The 21,039-nt window shown below is 32.6% G+C and overlaps 1 pseudogene; it reads left to right on the top strand.

The window, feature by feature from the left end:
* Positions 1-1,756: 1,756 nt before the first annotated feature.
* On the top strand, positions 1,757-13,236 carry LOC107948051 (laccase-17-like; annotated as a pseudogene).
* Positions 13,237-21,039: the final 7,803 nt, after the last annotated feature.

Below are 21,039 nucleotides of genomic sequence, written 5' to 3'. Positions count from 1 at the left end.
TTGTTTCTTTGACCAATCCTTCCTCGCACATTCGACTAAGAGACTTATAGTTCACATATCCCAGCCTTTTGTGCCAAAAGTTCACATTATCTACAGAACTGGAATAGGCTTCAGGATTCACCATATTTCAGTCTAACATAAAGTTTCTATTTTTCTTCAAGAATGTTATAACTTCCTATCCTAATGAGTCAAATATAATATAGCCATAATTCTTAAAAACAATATTGTAATTTTTCTCAAGCAGTTAACCAATGTTAAAGAGACTTTGATTTATCGCAGGTACTAAGAGGACATCTGATATCACTTTAGTACCTGATGGTGAACTGATCACCACTTTGCCCTTGCCTTTAGCTTATAGGAGTTTGCCATTACCAATCCTCACCTTAAGGTTGCAGCTTCTGTTAATCTTTCTGAAGATGCTTTCATCTGAGTTCATATGTTTAGTGCATCCATTATCGATCAACCAACCTTTCGTGACTTTTTTTTCGATGCAGAACACATTGTTGTGAACACCCGCTCCTCCTAAACATGTTCTCCTTCAACTGCCTAAGCCTACACATACTGTTGAAGGGTTTGCTCTTTTTTCTTACATACTTTCTCTATGTGACCCAACTACTTGCATGATCTATATTTTATATATGGTCTAAACCCGTAATATTTTTTAGGGTGAGTGATTTTCTTACATTGCAAACATGGTGAATATTTCTTTTTTTCACCATCTCTCTTCGCCCTCTCATTCTTCTTCGTTGAACCTTTCTTACCCTTATATTTTCAGGGTTTCGTACCATTAATACTCATGGCTTGCAATGTTTCTTCTGCGTACTCCTTTTGCCTTGATGCTCTTCTTTGCTCTTGAACATATAGAGCATTTATCAATTCTGGAAGAGAGATCGCCTATAGGTTCCTTAAGTCTTCAAGTGAGGATATTTTAGATTCATATCTATCAGTAAAAGTTGTTATGACTTTTTCAACGACCTTTCTATCTGCGAATTGTTCCCCAAGTAACTTGATGCTATTAAGTACCACCATGATCCTGTCTACGTATTGTTTCACTATTTCAGCCTCTTTCATTTTTAAATTCCCAAAATCTCTTCGTAAATTAATGAGTTTTTGATGTCTGGTCTTATCTGAACCTTGAAACTCTCCTTTAGCTTATTCCAAGCTTCTTTTAGGGTCATGCAAGTCATAATACGTGTGAATATAACATTTGAGATGCCATTTTGTATACAGGACATCGCCTTATATCTTTTAGCTTGCTCGTTACTATGGTGCTTAATTTGAGTGACTATAGTGTTGTGCCTCAATAGTGCAAGCTCGAAATCTATATTCACAACCTCTCATAAGTCATAAGCTTGTAGGTAGGTCTTCATCTTGATAACCTATATATGATAGTTTTCACCATTGAAAACAATTGGTGAAGGTGGAGAAAAACTCGAGGAAGCCATGTATAACACAGAAAAAAATAACAACTGTCCTTAAGAAGGTAGCTCTAATACTAATTGTTGAATTTTTTATACTAAGAAATGAGGAATTGTAAAGAGGAAACAAGAACCTAAATATGGAAAGAAATAACAAAGATTTTATGCTAATAAATATCAAATATGCTATGCTAATAAATACTAATTCCCTTAAAAAATCTAGAAAAATTTACTTGCACGCAAGCTCTTCAAATACAATTGCTTCACGGTTTAACTTCAGACACTCACATCTTTTTCACAGTCACTGGTTCACTTAAGTAATGAGCTCGCCACTTATCATGAGTTCACCAATCTTAGGAGATTCAACAAATGTTAGGGGATTCGCTAGATTTGGTGAGGTCGCCAATATTAGGGGATCCGCCAAACTTGGTGAGTTCATCAAATGTGTATATTTCATGAATGGTCATCTTACAAAAAAAAATCATTCACCCTCTTTTCCCAAATCTCAACAATTTCAAAGCCACATCATGGTTTCCACTTTTCCCAAGTTTGTTTTGTTTGCATTTTTTGCTCTCTCGTTATTCATAGATACCGCATTTGCAAAGAATGCAACCATTACCATGCACTACAAGTTTGATGTACATGTGATCATTTCATTGCAAAATCTTTTCTTTTAAAATAATGCAATACCCCTTTTTACATTTTGTTCTTGTTTCTTCTGAATTTTTCATAGACCAACATGAAAAATGTGACAAGATTGTCCTAAACAAAGAGCATTATAACAATCAACAACCTGTTTCCAAGGCCTCAGATCATAGCCAGGAAAGGTGATTGTCTCGTTATCAAGGTGGTTAATCATGTTCAGTACAATGCCACTCTTCACTGGTATGAAACAAACCGGTGCTTTTGTTCCCATATTGCTTTATATTGTTTGTTTCTCTTATTCTGAAAGCTCTATTAACGGTGAAACAAGCATTGAGTAAGGCAAATAATGAGCGGTTAGGCTGATGGACCAATCTATATTACATAGCACCTCATTCTAACAAGACAGTTCTACGTATACAATTTTACAGTCATGGGCTAAAGAAGAACCCTATTTTTGTATGCTCACATTTCTTGGCTCATAACGACTTTTTATGGCCCTATTGTCATCCTCTCCAAGCGACATGCTCCTTACCCATTTCCCCACCTATTCAAAGAAGTTCCATTATTTTTGGTAAAACGTGTAGCTTCTCTCAATTCTTATATTCCGAAACTAACTACTTAAATTAAAACTAGAGGAAATTAACATTTTAATTACAAGATAATGGTGGAAAGCAGACACAGAGACAGTTATCATCCAAGCCTTGCAAACTGGAGGTGCACCAAATATCTTTGATGCCTATACCATTAATTGCCTGCCAAGTCCCTCTTATAACTGCTCAGCAAAAAGTCAAATACATGGTGTTGTTTGTTTGTACCATATCCAACACTACTTATGGAATTCTAAATCAAAACTATACAATATTGTTGAAGCTATAGATACATTTAAGCTCAATGTAAAGCCTGGCAAAACCTATCTTCTTTTTCTGGTCAACAATGCACTGAATGATGATTTCTTTTTCAACATTGTCAACCACACCCTGATCATGGTGGAAGTTGATTAATTCTATGTCAAACCTTTAAAACACAAATTGTACTCATTAGTCTAGAAAAAACCACTAATGTTCTTCTTAAAGCCAAGTCCAAGGTTCCCAGTACCACAATTGCAATGTTGACTAGGCCTTGTTCCAGTTGCCCCACTCCTTTTGACAACACTACAACAACCAGAATTCTAGAGTATGAGAAACCTTCATTTTCAGCCCCAAACCCAGCAACAAAAATAAGAAGCTCCCTCTTCTAAAAGCACTAATTCCCAAGTTTAATGACTCGAGTTTTGCCATGAAATTCCACAAGAAAATTCGTAGCTTGGCCACTATTAATTTCCTAGCAAATGTTCCTAAACAGGTTGATAGATGCTTCTTTTTCATAGTTGGTCTAGGGACACTTCCATGTTGGAAAATATGGATATCACATATATAATAAGGGTAATTACATGTTATTATTTACTATCATAAAATATTTTCCCAAATTAAATGTGATCTAATAGATTAGTCGAAATTAAAAGTGATCTAATTTGGTTAAGGTTTATTAGGCTTTAGTTGTTAAATAAAGTATGGGTCAAATATGTGTAGATACTCTAGTAACTAATTTCTAATTAATGATAGGCTGATAAGAAAGTAGGGTTAATGTGCAAAAGTTATATATTAGGGTTATGGTCTCAAATTACACAAACAACTTTTCTAATATCCCATATTTAGAAAAGAAAACAAATTTTCTCTTAATTTCATATGTGTTAATTTGGAAGATCAAAACCGTAAGATCTGAAAAAATTTTAAGGAATCGATGGGTTCAAGTACGCCTCTGCATCTAATTTTATTCATGATTTATTCTTGATGATTTTACATGGCAGATCCTGATTTATTAATTTTTGCATCAAGATTTTTACTGTTATTACATTCCATTCCCCCAAAACCAAACATGTCAAGGTCCTAACAACACGAAATTAGTAGCCTCAGTTAATAATATGTCGTTTGTTCAACCCAACATTGCACTCCTTCAAACTCACTTCTTTAACAAAGTAAAGGGAGTGTTTGCCATTCATTTTCCAGCCAACCCTTTGATCAAGTTTAACTACACAGGCATAACACTAAGCAACACTGTGGTGAACAATGGCACAAAAGCTGGGACTCTTCCTTTCAACACTAGTGTGGAGTTGGTGATGCAAGACACTATCATTATAGGAGCAGAAAGCCACCCTTTGCATCTCCATGGCTTTAATTTATTTGTACTTGGTCAAGACATTGGAAACTTCAACCCCAGCAAAAACCCTGCCAAGTTCTACCTTGTTGACCTAGTTATGAGAAACACTGTGGGAGTGCCCTCTGGTGGATGGGTCGTCATTCGTTTCCTTGCAGATTGTAACACCCCTAACCTGTGTCCGTCACCGGAACAGGCTTACAAAGTATTACCGGAATTTACAGAACAATTACACATAATTCGTGTCATTTATTAATTATAATCGTAACTGATCATATCGGCCCTTGTATGGACCCTCGAGGCCCAATTTAAGCACTAGACGCAAGTAGGGACTACATTGGGAACTCAGAGGATTTTTCGTAAAATTTTAAAATTTTTCCTTGGTGTAGGACATGCATGCCCGTGCTTCAGGCCATGTCCTACCCCGTGTAACACCACTCACCCGTATTCAACGCCTGAATAAGGTTATGGCGTATTACTGAACATATTATATAATTACACATACATTTCACGTACATTTTCAAATTTTCATATAATCATCAATCAATAACATACAATCGTTCCTAATACGAGCCTACGAGGCCCAAATCATGCATTCGGGGTGGTTCGAGACTAAATTGATAACTTTAGAAACTTCTCGAACACTTAGAAATTTTTTCCAAAAATAGAGGACACACATCTGTGTGGCCCGCCCGTGTGTCTCATACAGGTCGTGTGGACATTCGAAATGGGATCACATGATCGTGTTCCAACCCGTGCCCGACCCCATGTAACTCTTTGACTTGGGTCACACGGCTAACACACGCCCGTGTGGCTAGTCCATGTGCCCTAAAAATGCCACACACGCCCGTATGCCAGGCCGTTGTAAACCTGTAGGGTATACTGACTTATGCCACACGGCCAGGTCACACGCCCGTGTGTGAGGCCGTGTGGGGCATTTGACTTGGATTCTATTTCAACACCAGGTGACACATGGCCGTGTAACATAATCGTGTGTCACACACGGATGAGACACACGCTCGAGTCTTTGCCCATGTGGACAAAAATAGGCTATTTACCAAGCCATTTTGCCACCCAACTTGCACAAACCTACACCAAACCAAATTGCACAATTCATGGCATAAAAATAGGCATTTTATTAACTTAATTCAAGCATATTTCATACCATTTCAATACCAACCAATCCAAAACACATCAATACCATAAAATGCCACTCAATTCATCAATATAAACACTTTCAAATTTTGCATCATTTAGCCTAATTTCACAAGCATAACAAATTCAATTCTCAACCATTTAGTACCCCTTAATACCAACATCAACAAGCATAACATATCCATCATTAAACACACAACCAAAGCCATAAGCATATATGTATACACAACCAAACCAACCAATTTAAGCCAACTCTCATAGATATATATAAAACTAGAAGCATTTAACATTTACAAGCCATTTCAAATGACCAAAATCATTATCAACTCATATACCAAAATGACCAAAGTTCCTATACATGCCATCTATTCTAAAAACATAGATTCAAAAGTACCCAAAATGATAGCTTGATAGTGTGATAAAGTCTCCGACAATCCCCGAATCCAAGCTAGCTTTGAAATCACTATAAAACATGGTAAAATAAACAGAGTAAGCTTTATAGCTTAGTAAGTTCATATGATTAATAAGTATAATTTTCCAATTCATTTACAATTTAAAGAACATAAGTAAATGTAAGTAATACATTCAACTCAACAATTTGAACATTTCCATAATTCTATGTATCATGTATAAATTCATCAACTTTCACTTACTTTTCATATAAACTTATCAATTATCACTTACTTGCCAAAAAATTCATGAGTACCTGAAATGATCCGTATCATTGCTTACATCCTCGTACCATTATCTTTTCCCGTTAAACCATTCAGAATAATATCGGATACTTGGGAATCTTGCAAAAAAGTGCCACACACATAGCCAATGCTATCTCAATCTCATATTACATCTATGCTCACTTTTGAGCTATCAACGGGCCTGCTCACACAAGCTGTCAATCAAAATGTAGCTACACGGTGCTGCTCACACAAGCTGTCAAGTAATCGCAACACATGCCGGTATACTTAGCCACTGGTAGGACATATAGGACCAGCACCTGGATCACATAATCATAATAACCCCTAATGACTTGTCACTAGTATCCTATCTATTCCTAAGGTTCAGCCGGGATTCTCATTGTCTCAACGCTCTGTCGATAAATTTTGCAGTGTTGTAATATCACAATTATAATATTTAAGCATATAAATGCATATAACATTAATCTTATTAATCATACAAACTTACCTCGATTGTAAAAACGAGTAATCGAGTCGATTAATCCAAAATCTTGTTCTATCCCCGATCTAGGTTCAAACTTCACTTTTCTTGATCTATATAACATCAAATTAACTTATTTAATAATATTTCTATTCAATTTAATCCAAAACACTCATTAAAGCATATTTACACTTTTGCCCCAAGTATTTCATAACTTTTACAATTTAGTCCTTATCTCATAAAAACTCAAATTCATGAAATTTAATACCAACCCATGCTAGCCAAATTTTCCTAATACACATATCAACCCATATTTTTCATTTATTTCACAATTTACCCACAAACTTTTCATATTTCTCAATTAAATCCTTATTTGACATTTTTCTCAAAAATCACTTTACAAAACTTGTATAACTATCATTAAACATTCATAATCTATCATCAATCATTACAATACATAATTATTCATCAATGGAAACTTCCTAAATCTTTAACAGTTTTGCAAAATAGTCCCTAAGCCAGCTAGACTAAGCTACAACGATCACAAAAACATAAAAATCATTAAAAATGAGACAAAAACAAACTTACAATTTAGCTAGCAAGTGTCGAATGCTTCAATCACTAAAAATGGTTTCTTCTGTCTTAAATTTTTGGCAATTAGGAAGAAGATGGACAAAATTTAGATTTTGGTTTTACTTATTTTAATTTTATTTAATAATTTACTAATATAACCATAAATAAATCACACTAATGATGCCCATAAATATCCATTACCATTATTAATGATCTAATTTCCACATAAGGACTTCCACTTTAATATCCCATAGCTTTTAGACACCTTTAGCTAATAGAACATAAGTTTTATGCTTTACGCAATTTAGTCCTTTTTATCGAATTAAACACTCAAACGATAAAATTTTTGAACGAAACTTTCACATAAAAATATTATCATGCTGTAGACCTTAAAATAATAATAAAATAATTATTTTTACTTTGAATTTATGGTTCTAAAACCACTATTCTGATATGACTAAAAACAGGTTGTTACACCCTGTGTAACTCCCTAACTTAAGTCACACGGCCAGCCACATGCCCGTGTGCTAGGCCGTGCGGCCAATTTATTTTTCAACAATTAGGTGCAGGTTTCACACAGCCAGGTCATACATCCGTGTGTTAGACTGTGTACCTCACACGATTGAGACACACGCCCATGTCTCTACCCATGTGCTCAATTCTAAGCATTTCTGTTTCTCAATTTTAAGATGCAGGGGACACACGGCGAGATTACATTTCCATGTGCATGGCCGTGTGTCACACACGGCTAAGACACACGCCCATGTCTCAACCTGTGTGGATGAAAATAGGCCATTTTAAGGCCACTTTTCTCACCCTTTTTCTATCAACCTGCACACAACACTTTCATATACCAATATAATCCAACCAAGTAAGTAATACAAGCCAAAAATCATGTTTAAAACTTATTAAGTCATCAGAAAACTCATTTGCATAAACTTTCCATAATAAATCCATTCATTAATTACTAAAAACTATTGCTAAACACATGCATACAAACTTATACATAAATATCATTCACAACCACATTTCAAGTTTAACTCTTTTCTAAACTAATCCTATACATGCCATATAAACCATAGATTGTATTACGAAATCTAACGGAGAAATCTGGATAGTGTGGCCCAATGTGCTGATCCGATCCTCTGAACTCACATTAATCTACAAGGGACATTAAACACACAAGAGTAAGCTTATAGAAGCTTAGTAAGTTCATAGGCTTTAAAAATAATTCTTATCGAACAAACTATAATAAAACATCAAACAAGGCATTTCACTAACATTGCCTTCCAATCACCACTTCAATTAATAAAATTCACTTAATTGAGCTCAATATCAATAACTTCATAGATTCTCTCATAATAAATTCATATGACACTCACCAATACTTGTCAAATTAGAGAACGTCTTACAGATTTGAGTACATCGTTTTCTTGATGCCATAGTCCAACTATGGTCTTACACGTATATTGCCTTGGCCTTACCATGGTTTTACACTCGTAGTGCCATAACCCAGTTATAGTCTTATCATCAGGATGCCATAGCCCAACTATGGTCTTACACTTGTACATATACTGTCATAGTCCAACCATGGTCTTACGTTCACAATGCCATAACCTAGTTATGGTCTTTTCATTGAAATGCTGTAGCCCAGCTATGGTCTTACATTTAACACTTTGCCATGGTCGAACCATGTCGAAACAATTGTACTCAATCTTGCGTTCCACTTATTTTGAACTTTTAATTCGATTTTCATATTATTACAATAATCATAATTTAATAACAATTATATGAAATAATACATTAAATAATTCCTAAATTAACATTTAATCATGAAAGGCCAACCATATGAACTTACCTGGGTAATTTCTAGCAGTTGTAGAAATTTTGAGACTATTATGTTAATTTCTTTTTTTCGCGTTTATCTTCGGGTTCTTGATCTATAATGTAAAATTATTCATTTATTATCATCTAATTCAGTTCTAATTCACTTTACAATTTATTTCTTTCAATTTTCAAAATTACACATTTACCCTAAATTTTATAATTTTTACAATTTAGTCCCTGATCAATTAACCCATCAATTGAGCTACTTTTTCTCAATTAATACTTTATCTAATTATTTTAGACTACAATACAGCCATTGATATTCAGAATTTCAGCATCAAACCCTAATTCCAAACTTTTTCACAATTAGGTCCTAAAATTAATTTCTACTAAAATCACTTGATAGAATCATCATATAATAAAATTAGAGCTTCAAATCCATGTTTATTCATCATAAAATTCCAGCACTCATCCATAGTAACTTTCAAAATTACCCATGAAATCAAAAATAAATTAAACATATAGTTGGACCTAGTTGTAAAGTCTCAAAAACACAAAAATTTCAAGAAAAGAACAAGAATTGAACTTACATAGTGAAAAAATATGAAAAACAAGCTTAAAGGAACTCTCTAATGGTGTTTTTAGCTGAAGAATGATGAAGAAATATCTAGATTTTCAATTTAGCCTTTGTTTTACTTGTTTATTTTGTAAAATTTCCAATTTTGCCCTTATTTCACCCAAATCCTTTGTTTTTTTCTGCCTTCACCGTTTCAGCCATTCACTTTAGGGCTAATTTTCCCTTTAAGTCCTTCTTTATTTATTACTTGAACTATTTAATCATTATTTCCTTAATTTACAAGTTTTGTACCTTTTTCAATTTAGTCCTTTTTAATTAATTAACTATCAAAACGTTAAAATTTTCTAACGAAACTTTACTACTAATTCACTACCACTCCGTAAATATTTATAAAAATATTTACGACTCGGTTTATGAAATTGAGGTCTCGGTACCTCGTTTTCAATCCAATTTACCTTATAAATTCTTTTAATTCACAAAATTCACTAATTCAAAAATATTTCTAAAATCATATTTGACTCATAAATACTAACTTATTAAATTTTTGAAATTACTCATCAGATTTAGTGACCTCGAATTACTATTTCTGAAACCACTGAAAATTAAGCTGTTACACAGATAACCTAGGTATTTTACATTCAAAACAAATCAATGCAGCGAGCTTATCCCCAATGATAAAAGAAAAAGAACCAAAAAAAAGTATCTACAAATAATTTCATTCATGCGGCTAATTTGTTTTTCTTTGTGATTGTGGTGTTAAACTATAGGAGCTTGGTTTATGCACTGCCATTTGAAAGTGCACACCAACTAGGGTTTGAAAATGCTTGGGTTGTCAACGATGGCAAGGGGCGGAAAAAGAAGCTCCCACCTCAACCTTTTAATCTTCCTAAATGCTGAAATTTTTAGTAGCCACCCATTTTTTATTCTTCCTTTTCCCTTTGTATATTCTTCCATTCTTTTATCACACCAGAAATAATCCATGTTGATACGGCTCCTATGCACCAATCAATGGGCAATTTTTTACTAGATTTTTGGACTTTGTAATAACAATATTTCCTTTTCAAGTAGATTCAATTCAAATTATTCCTTCGTATCTTTTAGATTTATTAAGAATTAAGATTAATTCCACTTTTTAGCTTCTTTTCTTTAGTTTTTCTAAACTCCTCATAGAAAACTAAATATAGTTTATTGATTCTATGCATTATTTATATGTTGTTTTTTTTTCAACTGTAATTGAGATATTTATAGGGACTCTATGTAACCATTACTAAGGAAGTCAATTATTGAAATTTTAAAATACACTTAATGAAAGTCACCATGATAATTAGGATTTATCATAAATTATCTATTGTTTAAAATTTATTATACTAGAATAAAAAATTCGATAAGTTTTACCTAATTATATTTTCTGCAATATTTGTTGTCAAATCTGTCAAATTTATAGAATATGTATTAAACGCAATTTAATAAAAAGAGAATGAGAATAAAACAAGGATATGTTACAGTGTTATATCTTTGTTCAATTTGGTGTAATTATATATATTAAATTTTAATTTTGGTTAAATTTTCACATTTCACTAATCTTATTATTTATGTGGCACAATTTTTCGTTAAGTCATACGTAAATTGCATACATGAGATTTTACTAGGTTAAAAAATTAACAAAGAAATTTAAATTATTTTCATCGAGATTAAAATATAAGGGAAAACTATAAAAATGATCATTAAACTATTGCTTTTGTTCTATTTTGATCATTAAACTATTAATTTTTCCAATTTAGTCACTAAATTTTTCAAAATCAAATATTTTAGTCATTCTCTAGTTAGTTGTTGTTAGATTTGTAATTGTGACACTATATGGATTGAAATGTTTAACATGAATTAATGCATATGATATGTTAGATGAAAATGAAATGGTTAAAACTTAGCATGCATTGATCATATATATATATATTGTGTTTCATTTTGTTTATATGACTTGAATCATAGAAATAAAATTAAGCTTTATCTCTCAACGTATGGTTTGTTTATTTTGTGCGCATGAATAGGTGGATTTCAAAGTTTTGAGAAGTATTTTATCATCCAATATGCAACCCTCAACTCAGCAATGTTTGTATAGTTTATTTATGTTTGAATGTATTGCATGTACTTAAGGTTTGAAGTTAGTTTTGTATAGAATTGGTCATTCTGAATCTCGAATTGGTAATGTAGTTTAAGTCTTATGTTCTTAACTTGTTAAATGCATATATAAGATTAGCATAAGTATTTGAAACAATTTAAATGATAGAAATTTTGAAATAGAGAACATATTGAAATGGTTTTAAGTTGAATTGTTAGTTAGGTGATTTTAGGTGGAAATGTTGATGAAATGCTATTATTTGAGACTTTTGACATCATGTATGTTGGTTAAATGGTAGACTTAGTCAATGGTCAATTATGCAGGTGATTGTAATTTTAGTATTGAATGATGTTTTAACAGCGAGTGACTTCGCGATGTCAAGATCTCAACATTTTGATGAGGATAAGTCAAGTCACGACCTAGAACCCTCAAAGTCACAACATCAACCCTATAGTTTGAAACTTTTACATTTAGTCCTTGTTCAAACTAGGGTTATCAAAAGAGCTTTCGTAAGCTTGTATAAGATCTGAATATGATCGTAAAACATATTGTGAATGTGTAATGTACTTATCAGCATGTGTAATTGGTTAAAGGGTGTTGTAACCAATCGTAGTTGCTCTAACAATGAATGTGGCATCCCGTAGTCCAGACTCGACTACTAGGTCAGGTATGGGGTATTACAGCTAATGTGGATTGCCACATTAGCATCTATTGGTTGACTTAGCAATTGTTAATAACCATATTAACGGTTCTGTTAATAACAATCAAAGTCATTTAAAAGGTTGATCTGATCAATTTTGTAAATTTAGGGACTCAATTAGGTGTAAAAAAGTTGGGAGAAGCTTAAATGAATTTTTTTAAAAATTCTTTAAAGGGTCTTTTATACCATTAAGCCAAGATTAAATTATATATTCAACATAAATTTATTTTGTTTTATTTAGTTGCATATTTCGTTTATACCACTGACTACCCGATTACATGAAATTATGAACTCGAGTTACAAAGAAAATGAAAACAAGGATGATGTTTGCAAACTCCTAAAAAAAAGGCTCGGCATCTATTATATTTTAAAGATTTTCCCTTTTCAAACATTTATATTTCCTCATCAAAACTTCTACTCTCCAAAAACCCTAAGTGTTGGTCAAAGCCCCTATTTTCCTTGGTTTGTTTTTAATGACCAATCACCTACCATTAGTGGTTGGCTATCCCTCTCTCTTTTCATGCTTGTTTTTTGCTTGCTCCCGGCTTAATAAACCCCTTTGGGGGCCTCGTTTAAGCTTCTATGGCTTATTTCTATCTCCCTAACGAGCTTGTGTTTAAGGAGGGATCGGCATGGGTTTTCCGGCGCCAATGATGTCCCCACTTCAAGTGAAATTATTGTTGTAGCTATGAATGGTGGATGGATGGTGGCACCAAAAATCTATCAAATGCTACTTTCCTGTTTTGGTTTTTGGCAGATCCAAGACTTCCATCATTTCATTCGTCGATTGGTGACTGTTCCGGGCTTGGTGTCGCTAGTGGTTGTTCATAGTCTTTCTGGGGTGGCTCCAAGGTGTCTCTTGGCTTGTGGTTGATGTTACTTAGCTATGTTTCATGCGCCATTGATTTCTTCCTTTCTTGTAAGCAAGGTTTTCAGTGGAAACAGAGGCTGCTCGATAACAAGGATCATACACACTATTATTTTATGTTAGTGGCTAACACCAAAATGACTACTGATTATTTCTCTTCTTTTCTTGCTTTTAGAGGATTTGACAGTTTATGTTTAGAATCTTGATTGTTGGAATCATTGTCTTGGTTTATTTCCATAATGACATTGTTTTCTAAAATCATCCCTTTATGTAAAAAAAAAAAAGAAAATAAACATTTATATTTCCTCATTATCTAATATTTTTCCTAGTAATTACATTGTAGGGAAGAGAAGCAACTTCTGGAAGAATAATTTCATTACTTTTTTAACATTGGTAACAATACCTAAACTACCTTCTTTTTTTTAACATTTATGAGTTTAATTTTAACAATACTTTATTTGGTTACACTTGAGAAACATATTTCATATTTTGATTTCAATAGGTTTATATCATCTTACCTACGTATTACATGCATCCTTTTAGTTACACTTATCTCACATAACTTTCCAATTACGATGACATAAATAATGAAATTATGATTCTATAACTTTTTATTAGATTTTGTTACCTAATATGTTGGTGAAGAAAATATTTCATGATAAAAATAGTTTTTTTTTTAATTTGGGGTTAATATATAGGAAATATTTGAACTTGGCAACTTGTACTAATTATTTGGTGCTTAAAATTTCCTTTTTTGAATCTAACATATACATAAACTTGGAAATCGTAAGTCAACTTGGTACTTTTGTTAAGTACTTGACTAACATCATTAAAATATACTAATGTGGCATTGACAACCAATATCATGGTGGTATGTGACAATATCACATTTTAACATGTGGAAAAAAATTAAAAAATAAAATTTTAAAATTTTAAAAAATTATATTTTTTTATACACATAGGGAATGAAGTTGGTCATAAGGTTGTGCAAGTTCATTTGAATCTAGAATAACCATTTGTTCAAGTTCATTCTAGACATATTTTTAAAAATGTTTATATATTTATAATTTTTTCTTTAAAATATATAAAATTAAAAAAATTAAAAATTTATAAAAATATTTTATTAGATTTGTCAAGTAGAAATTTTTCCAATGTTAGAATTTATAAATTATAAAATTTTTTAACCACATGTTAGAATTTGAATATGTCATATGTCAACATGCTATTGATCGTCATAGTCATATCAATATATGTTAACGATTTTAGTCAAGTACCTAAAAAAAAGCACCAAGTTGGTTAGCAATTTTCAAGTTTAGGTACTAATTAGGTCCAATAAAAATTTAGATACCAAATAAGTACGAATTATCATGTTCAAATATCTTCGTGCATAATGCAAATTTTCTTACCCAACTTCCTTGTGGGTTTTCTCAAGTAGATCTACAAATGTGATCATGCTACCTGTGCAGGTAGACTTGTTTAATGGAGTGAGAGGGTTTAGGCAAAATTATAGGTTTAAAAAATGGGTCTGGACCGGGCTGTTGCTGTTTTTTACTATTTTGCAATTATTTTGTTATCATTTCGTTATTATATTCCTGCTATTTTGTTATTATTGTCTAGATATTATATAAATTTTCTTTTATTATTAATTTTGTTACTATTTTAAAAGTATTTGCTTGCTAAGTTGTATTTATTTTAACCTTATCTAAGTATACTTTTTTTTGTTCATTTATTTGGAAACATTTATTTTAATTAATGTTTTTAGTGAATTTGAGGTATTATATTTTTAAAATTTATGTTTATATAAAAAATATTATTAAAAATTTTAATAAGGACGGGTTAAATAGAACTTGGACCTTTATCTGGACTAAGCTTAAACAAAATTTTTAGTTTTTTTTTGTTCTAGCCTAGCAACTCTATGCTAGGGTTGCTGTTTGTCCTGAAATTTTGAAATTGTCAGTATATGACCGGTTTGTTTGTTTGTTTGTATGGAACACTATTATTAAGCTGTCTGATCCCATGGCCTGTTTCCCATATAATAACACAATATCTAAAATAACCAGATTACAGAAAGGTTGTGACAATATATGTATATATATTATGCATTGACATTTGAACTAAAGATTCGTACTAGCAAATGCTAACATTATTTGGCAGGATGAGTCTACCTTACTGCAAACCTAGGCCCTCGAAGCTGTTGCCAGTAGAAAGCTACCAATTTACTCAAGAACTTCAAATGAGTAAATTACAGCTATTTTCACAAGTAGGAAACAGTGAGATACACTCCAAGATTCCAACAATCCACAAACGGTTCAAATACTACTATTATCATCTCCAAATAGTTTAGGGTTTTTTCATGAACAATATATAACTTTGGCAAAATGATGTAACTTAGAGAATCTGTATGATTTAGAACTTAGAAACTCTGCCATTCATGAGTCATAAACCAAAACTAATTTTAACTTTATTCATTTCATAAAGAGAACTAAAGCACATGGATCGGTGACATAATAAAAACAATAACAAGCACAAATTAATACAATTTGTCAAATTTGAACTACTACTACTACTACTACTCATTAATCATATATTCACGATTTGAAAAAAATTTAAGATTGCCAATCATTTCTTTTAACCACTAAGCGCAAGCTTCGGGCCTGGACTTCATGGTGAAAAGAGAATCAAGATTAGGCGGCTGAAAGTATCCATTCTTCAGGGGCTCCCTCTTTGATTCGCCTCGTGATTTCTTCCTCGGCGGCGGTGGACACTGAAACGCCTCTGGAATTAGATGCTTCGGCGTTGTACAGCCTTCTTCTATAGTACCACAACTCTCCATTTCTCAAAAAGAACCTTGGGGACTCGTAGTGGTTTAAATAAAAGAAAAGAAATTTTTGAAAAATCAATAGGAGAGGAGGTAAATGAGGAATGTTCGCGGGATGGTAAGATGTTGTTTATATAAAGATGAGTGAATTCTAATCGTGCGGTAGAGACGGGTGACAGCTACGCAGGATTCGGTTTTGAGTACGTGGCAAATGATGAGTGGGTTATGTGATAAACGTGACCCACACTAAGCCGCGTACTTGTGGGGCTTTTATCAAATGGAGCGGAGGGAATTTGAGTGGGAAAATTGGGTTTTTTTGAATCTGGACCGTCGATTTACAATTTGAGTCGGTGGCCATGAAAGTCCCCAAGTTTTTTAAAAGAAGAGGTTGAAATGTTCCTTTGCCTAATAAAGAAAAGAAGACGATGGGCTTCATTCCTTTATTTAAATCTACAATACACGGCACTTTCTTGTTATTATCCACAAATATTCCGACCTCTACCTTTCTCCTTACCCATTTACCCTAGAGGTCAGCATGCGTCGCGCCACTCGGCCTGGCCCGAAGGCCCGCCTGAAATGTGAAAGGTTTTGGGAAAAAACATAGGCTCGAAAAATGAGCTTAGACAAAAAAATAAGGCCTGCTTAAAAAACGGGTCGAGCCTCAAGTAAGACATTTTTGGCCCGGGCCCGACCCGGCCCTGCCCGAATTCACTAAAAGACAAAAAAATCTAATTTTTTAATATTATTTTCTTGTTATTTTCTCCCTATTTTGCTACCATTTTACTATTATATTGTTACTATTTTTTGTTATTATTTAGATATTATATAAAACTTATTTTATTGTTAATTTTTTATTATTATTTTAAAGACATTTGTTAATTTTGTTATTATTTTAGAGACATTTGCTTGTTAAGTTGCATCTATCTTAATGTTATTTTAAGTATACATATTTTTTAAAATTTATTCTCAATTTGTTGGGAAATATTTATTTTGATGTTTTTAGTATTTTTGATGTATTATATATATTTTAAAATTATATAAAAATAATATAAAAATTAATATGGGCCGGCCGGGTCGGGCCCGAGTTTTAGCATTTTTATCCAAGTCAGGCTTGGGAAAAATTTTAGGCCCATTTTTCGGGCTGAGCCGAGCCCGGGCCAAGCAAACGGGCCTGAATTTTTGGTCGGGCCCTGCCCGAACCCGACCTATGCTCACCTCTAATTTACCCTTTATAAATAACATTAAACATGATTCCATAATCTTGTAAATTAAATCCATTATTTTTTATAAATTTACAATTAACATTAATTTTATTAATAATATTATCATAACTTTCATCAAACTAACTCTAAGATCTAATTTAAATATTAAAAAGTTAACATTGTTATCTTTGCGCACTCAAATATAAATTTTTTTGACAAATACAGGTACTAGATTAAAAAAAATTACATAAATTACTTTAAAATAAGTGTCAAACTCATAGTCCAAATGATATAATAAAGTCTTTATAATAGTAGGAAAAATACGTTTAAACGCACTCAAAACCTACATTCTCTCGATTATTGTAATGGTATGGTGCTAACTTAACTAAGACTCAATGATAATTTTATTATATATATAGTTTGTATTCCCGTGCAATGTGCGAATCTTATATTAAATTTATAATATTTTTATAATATAGGATCATGTTTAAAATTTTTAATGGATTTTTTAAAAAATCATTAATGGATTGAAAAATAATGTAATTACAAAATATCTTTTAAAAAATTGTCATAATGTGCCGAATGGAAGTTTTAACATGCAACAACATAAATATGGAAGTCGCGACTAATATTTTTTAACTAGGTGTGATTAAAACTACTCCAATTAAAAATTCCTAAGATAAAATTAAAGAATTCTAAAGAAACAAATTTAAATCTAAAGGGTTAAACCATAGCGTATCTTAAGACAGTACTATTTTTACTTATATAACACTTTAATTAGGTCCTAATTTATTATCTAATTTATCTAAAACTTTTTTTTTACAACTTCAAAAAGAAAATATACGATAATAGTAGTAGTTGAAACCAACAAGATTAAGGGAGAGTTTGGATGGATGATGGGGTGCAACGCAATACAGTACAGTGTATTTAGCTTACTTTTTGTCTTATGCTATAATATCGCTATAGTATCTAATCTCACATCACCCTTATTTTTATACTAATTGTAGGCAAATGAACCATCCATCCAAATCCACCCTAAATAATAACATGCCAAAATAAAATATAAATCTTACCCATAAAATTAAAATTAAATCAGAATTAAAAAAGACTTATTTAAATTCCAAAAAGTATTCAAAATTTAAAATAAAAATTAATTTAAAAAAACAACGCCATTATGGCATGTAGGTCTTAAGTGACCAAACTCCCAAAGCCTAAAAGTTTTGAGGTTGTTTTTTCTTATTATTTAAAAAAAATTATTGTATTTTTTTGATGTATTAATTTCCAAATCCCCAAACTACCAAAGCCTTATCAATCTCCAAATTCAATTGAATTTTGGTGTTAATTAGTTCTGAAAGATTGTCGTCATCTTTTTCCCCGACTAGCAAATCCCCAAGCTTTTTTGTCAACTCTTTCTTGTTCCTTACTTTCTTCTTTCTTACATTCGTTACCCATCTCTCCAAGCCAATCTGAACGCACTCTAACTTATGGAGAATATCATCATCGTCCCCTTCCCAATGACATTTTACCTTTTTCCTCAAAAGATTCCTCCAACACTCACTATGCCTCGAACCGAAAGCGTTTAGATCAAAGGTCATAGGCATCTAAATCTAGCTGTATAAGAAGAGGACAATGATAAAAAAAAGAGTGCAAGAGATGACGTACCACCGTGTTAGGAGACATAGTCATCCATATTTCATTCACTATCCCCTATCTAACCTCTCTCTGATATTTGTTTCTGGAAGGTTACCCCATTTCCAAGTAAACCACAACCTCGAGTAGCCTACATCCACTAGATGACAATCACAAAGAACCTCTTTGAAAGCCTCCATTCTCCTTTCCTCCCTTGGCACCCCTCTTTCTTCTCAAAAAAGTACAAAATTTCATTGAAATCTCCCTCTAGAAACCAAGGAACATTTTGTACTTGTTCTAAAGTCCTTAGTAAATTCCATGTCTCCTCTCTACTCCTGTAACACCCCTTACCCATGCCCGACGCCGGAACAGGGTACGAGGTATTACCAGACTTAAACATACACATTCATGCAAAAACCAGGCCATAAAATCTCTTTTAATTCAAAACATTTCAAACACATTTGGGTCAACGAAGCCCAAACCATTCATCAGAATCGATTCGGGACTAAACGAGAACTTTGAGAAGTTTCAGGAAAACTTAGAAAGTTTTCCCATAAAACAGGGTCACACGCCCGTGTGGACATAAGGACACACCCGTGTGCCTTTGGCACGCTCGTGTCCTCAAGCCGTGTAACTCTCTATTTATGACGTCAGCATGCACATTAAACCACACGGCCAGGCCACACGCCCGTGTCTCCAGGTAGTGTTCCTCACACGGTTGAGACACACGGCCATGTCTCAGCCCGTATGGCCAATACTTAGGCTATTTTCCAAGCCTTCATGTTACCCATAATCTCTTACAACCTTATGCACATCAAAATCGCAAATCATGGCATCATTTTAGTGATTAAACACTCTTTATTAAGACATATCCTTAACATTAACATGTCCTCTTACAAGTAATGCATTTACTCATGCAATACCAAGTCTAGATTCCTTATTTCACGTTCATAAGACTTGTTATTTTGATGACCACTTTTACCATTATACTATGGTTACCAACTTATCCATCAAGCACTCAAGTTCAATCATTATCACGTTGTGTTTATAACTTGCGATTATTACATGGCTATGACCACCTCAATTGGTCATAGAGCATACATCCAACACACATGTCATATTACTAATTATGGATGGCAAACAAACATAATCACCTTATAACCATTAGACATGACATGAATAGCTAGGCTTACAAGCCAAAATCAATATGAGCAATATCTTATGGCCATATACATATAACTCAATATAAGCCAACACATTTGGCCAAAGCAAAATAATACATGTCAATCAACTAGATCCCTATACATGCCACTTACTTGAAATTTCTAATTTATGCTTCATTATTCCAAAGGTAGCGACTTGATAGTGTGATATTGTCTCCGACGATCTCCAACCCTGAGCTAACCTGAAAACACTAAAGGAAAGAAAGGGAAGGGAGTAAGCTTTATAACTTATAAGACCGTATGAAAAAAATAAGCAATTTATCAATTTGCTTCTCATGGTAATACAACCCTATTTGCATTTTTACTCATGTTCCAGTCAAGCTGTTTTCTCGAGTCATAGTCACTAAATTATTTATATCTGGAGCTACAGAACTCCAAATTAAGTTCCGCTAATTTTCCCTGAAACTAGACTCACATATCTTCTTACCATAAAATCTTCAGAATTTTTGGTTTAGCCAATTAGTACAGCTTATTTCTCAAATTTACCCTTTTTTACTGTCTAACAGTTCTAACCCCTCTTCACTAAAAATCAATTATCTCATAATACGAAACTCGGATGATATTCCCGTCTATTTCTATTAAAAATACTCATTAAGAATTTTAAAAATATAAATTATAACTCATAAATATGTTTTTTACAATTTTCAATGATTTTCTCAAATTAGAACAAGGGATTTCGAAGTCATTCTGACTCTGTCTCACAATAATTAAAATATTTCATAATATGAAACTCTTTTGCTTACACCATTTCTTCTATGTGAAATTAGACTCATTAGGCTTTAATTTCATATTTTATTCAGCCTCTAAATCAATTTCCAAATTTTGGTGGATTTTTAAAGTTGGACTATGGCTGCTGTCCAAAATTGTTTTAGTGTAAATTAACGATACTACGCTTATCACACCATATTAATTCATTTTCACCACATTGGTAAGGTTA

This window comes from Gossypium hirsutum, chromosome A04 (assembly GCF_007990345.1).
Source record: "Gossypium hirsutum isolate 1008001.06 chromosome A04, Gossypium_hirsutum_v2.1, whole genome shotgun sequence".
NCBI classification, from domain to species: Eukaryota; Viridiplantae; Streptophyta; class Magnoliopsida; order Malvales; family Malvaceae; genus Gossypium; species Gossypium hirsutum.
Note: the sequence above shows the minus strand (reverse complement) of the source record. Positions and strands in the feature narration are given on the sequence as shown.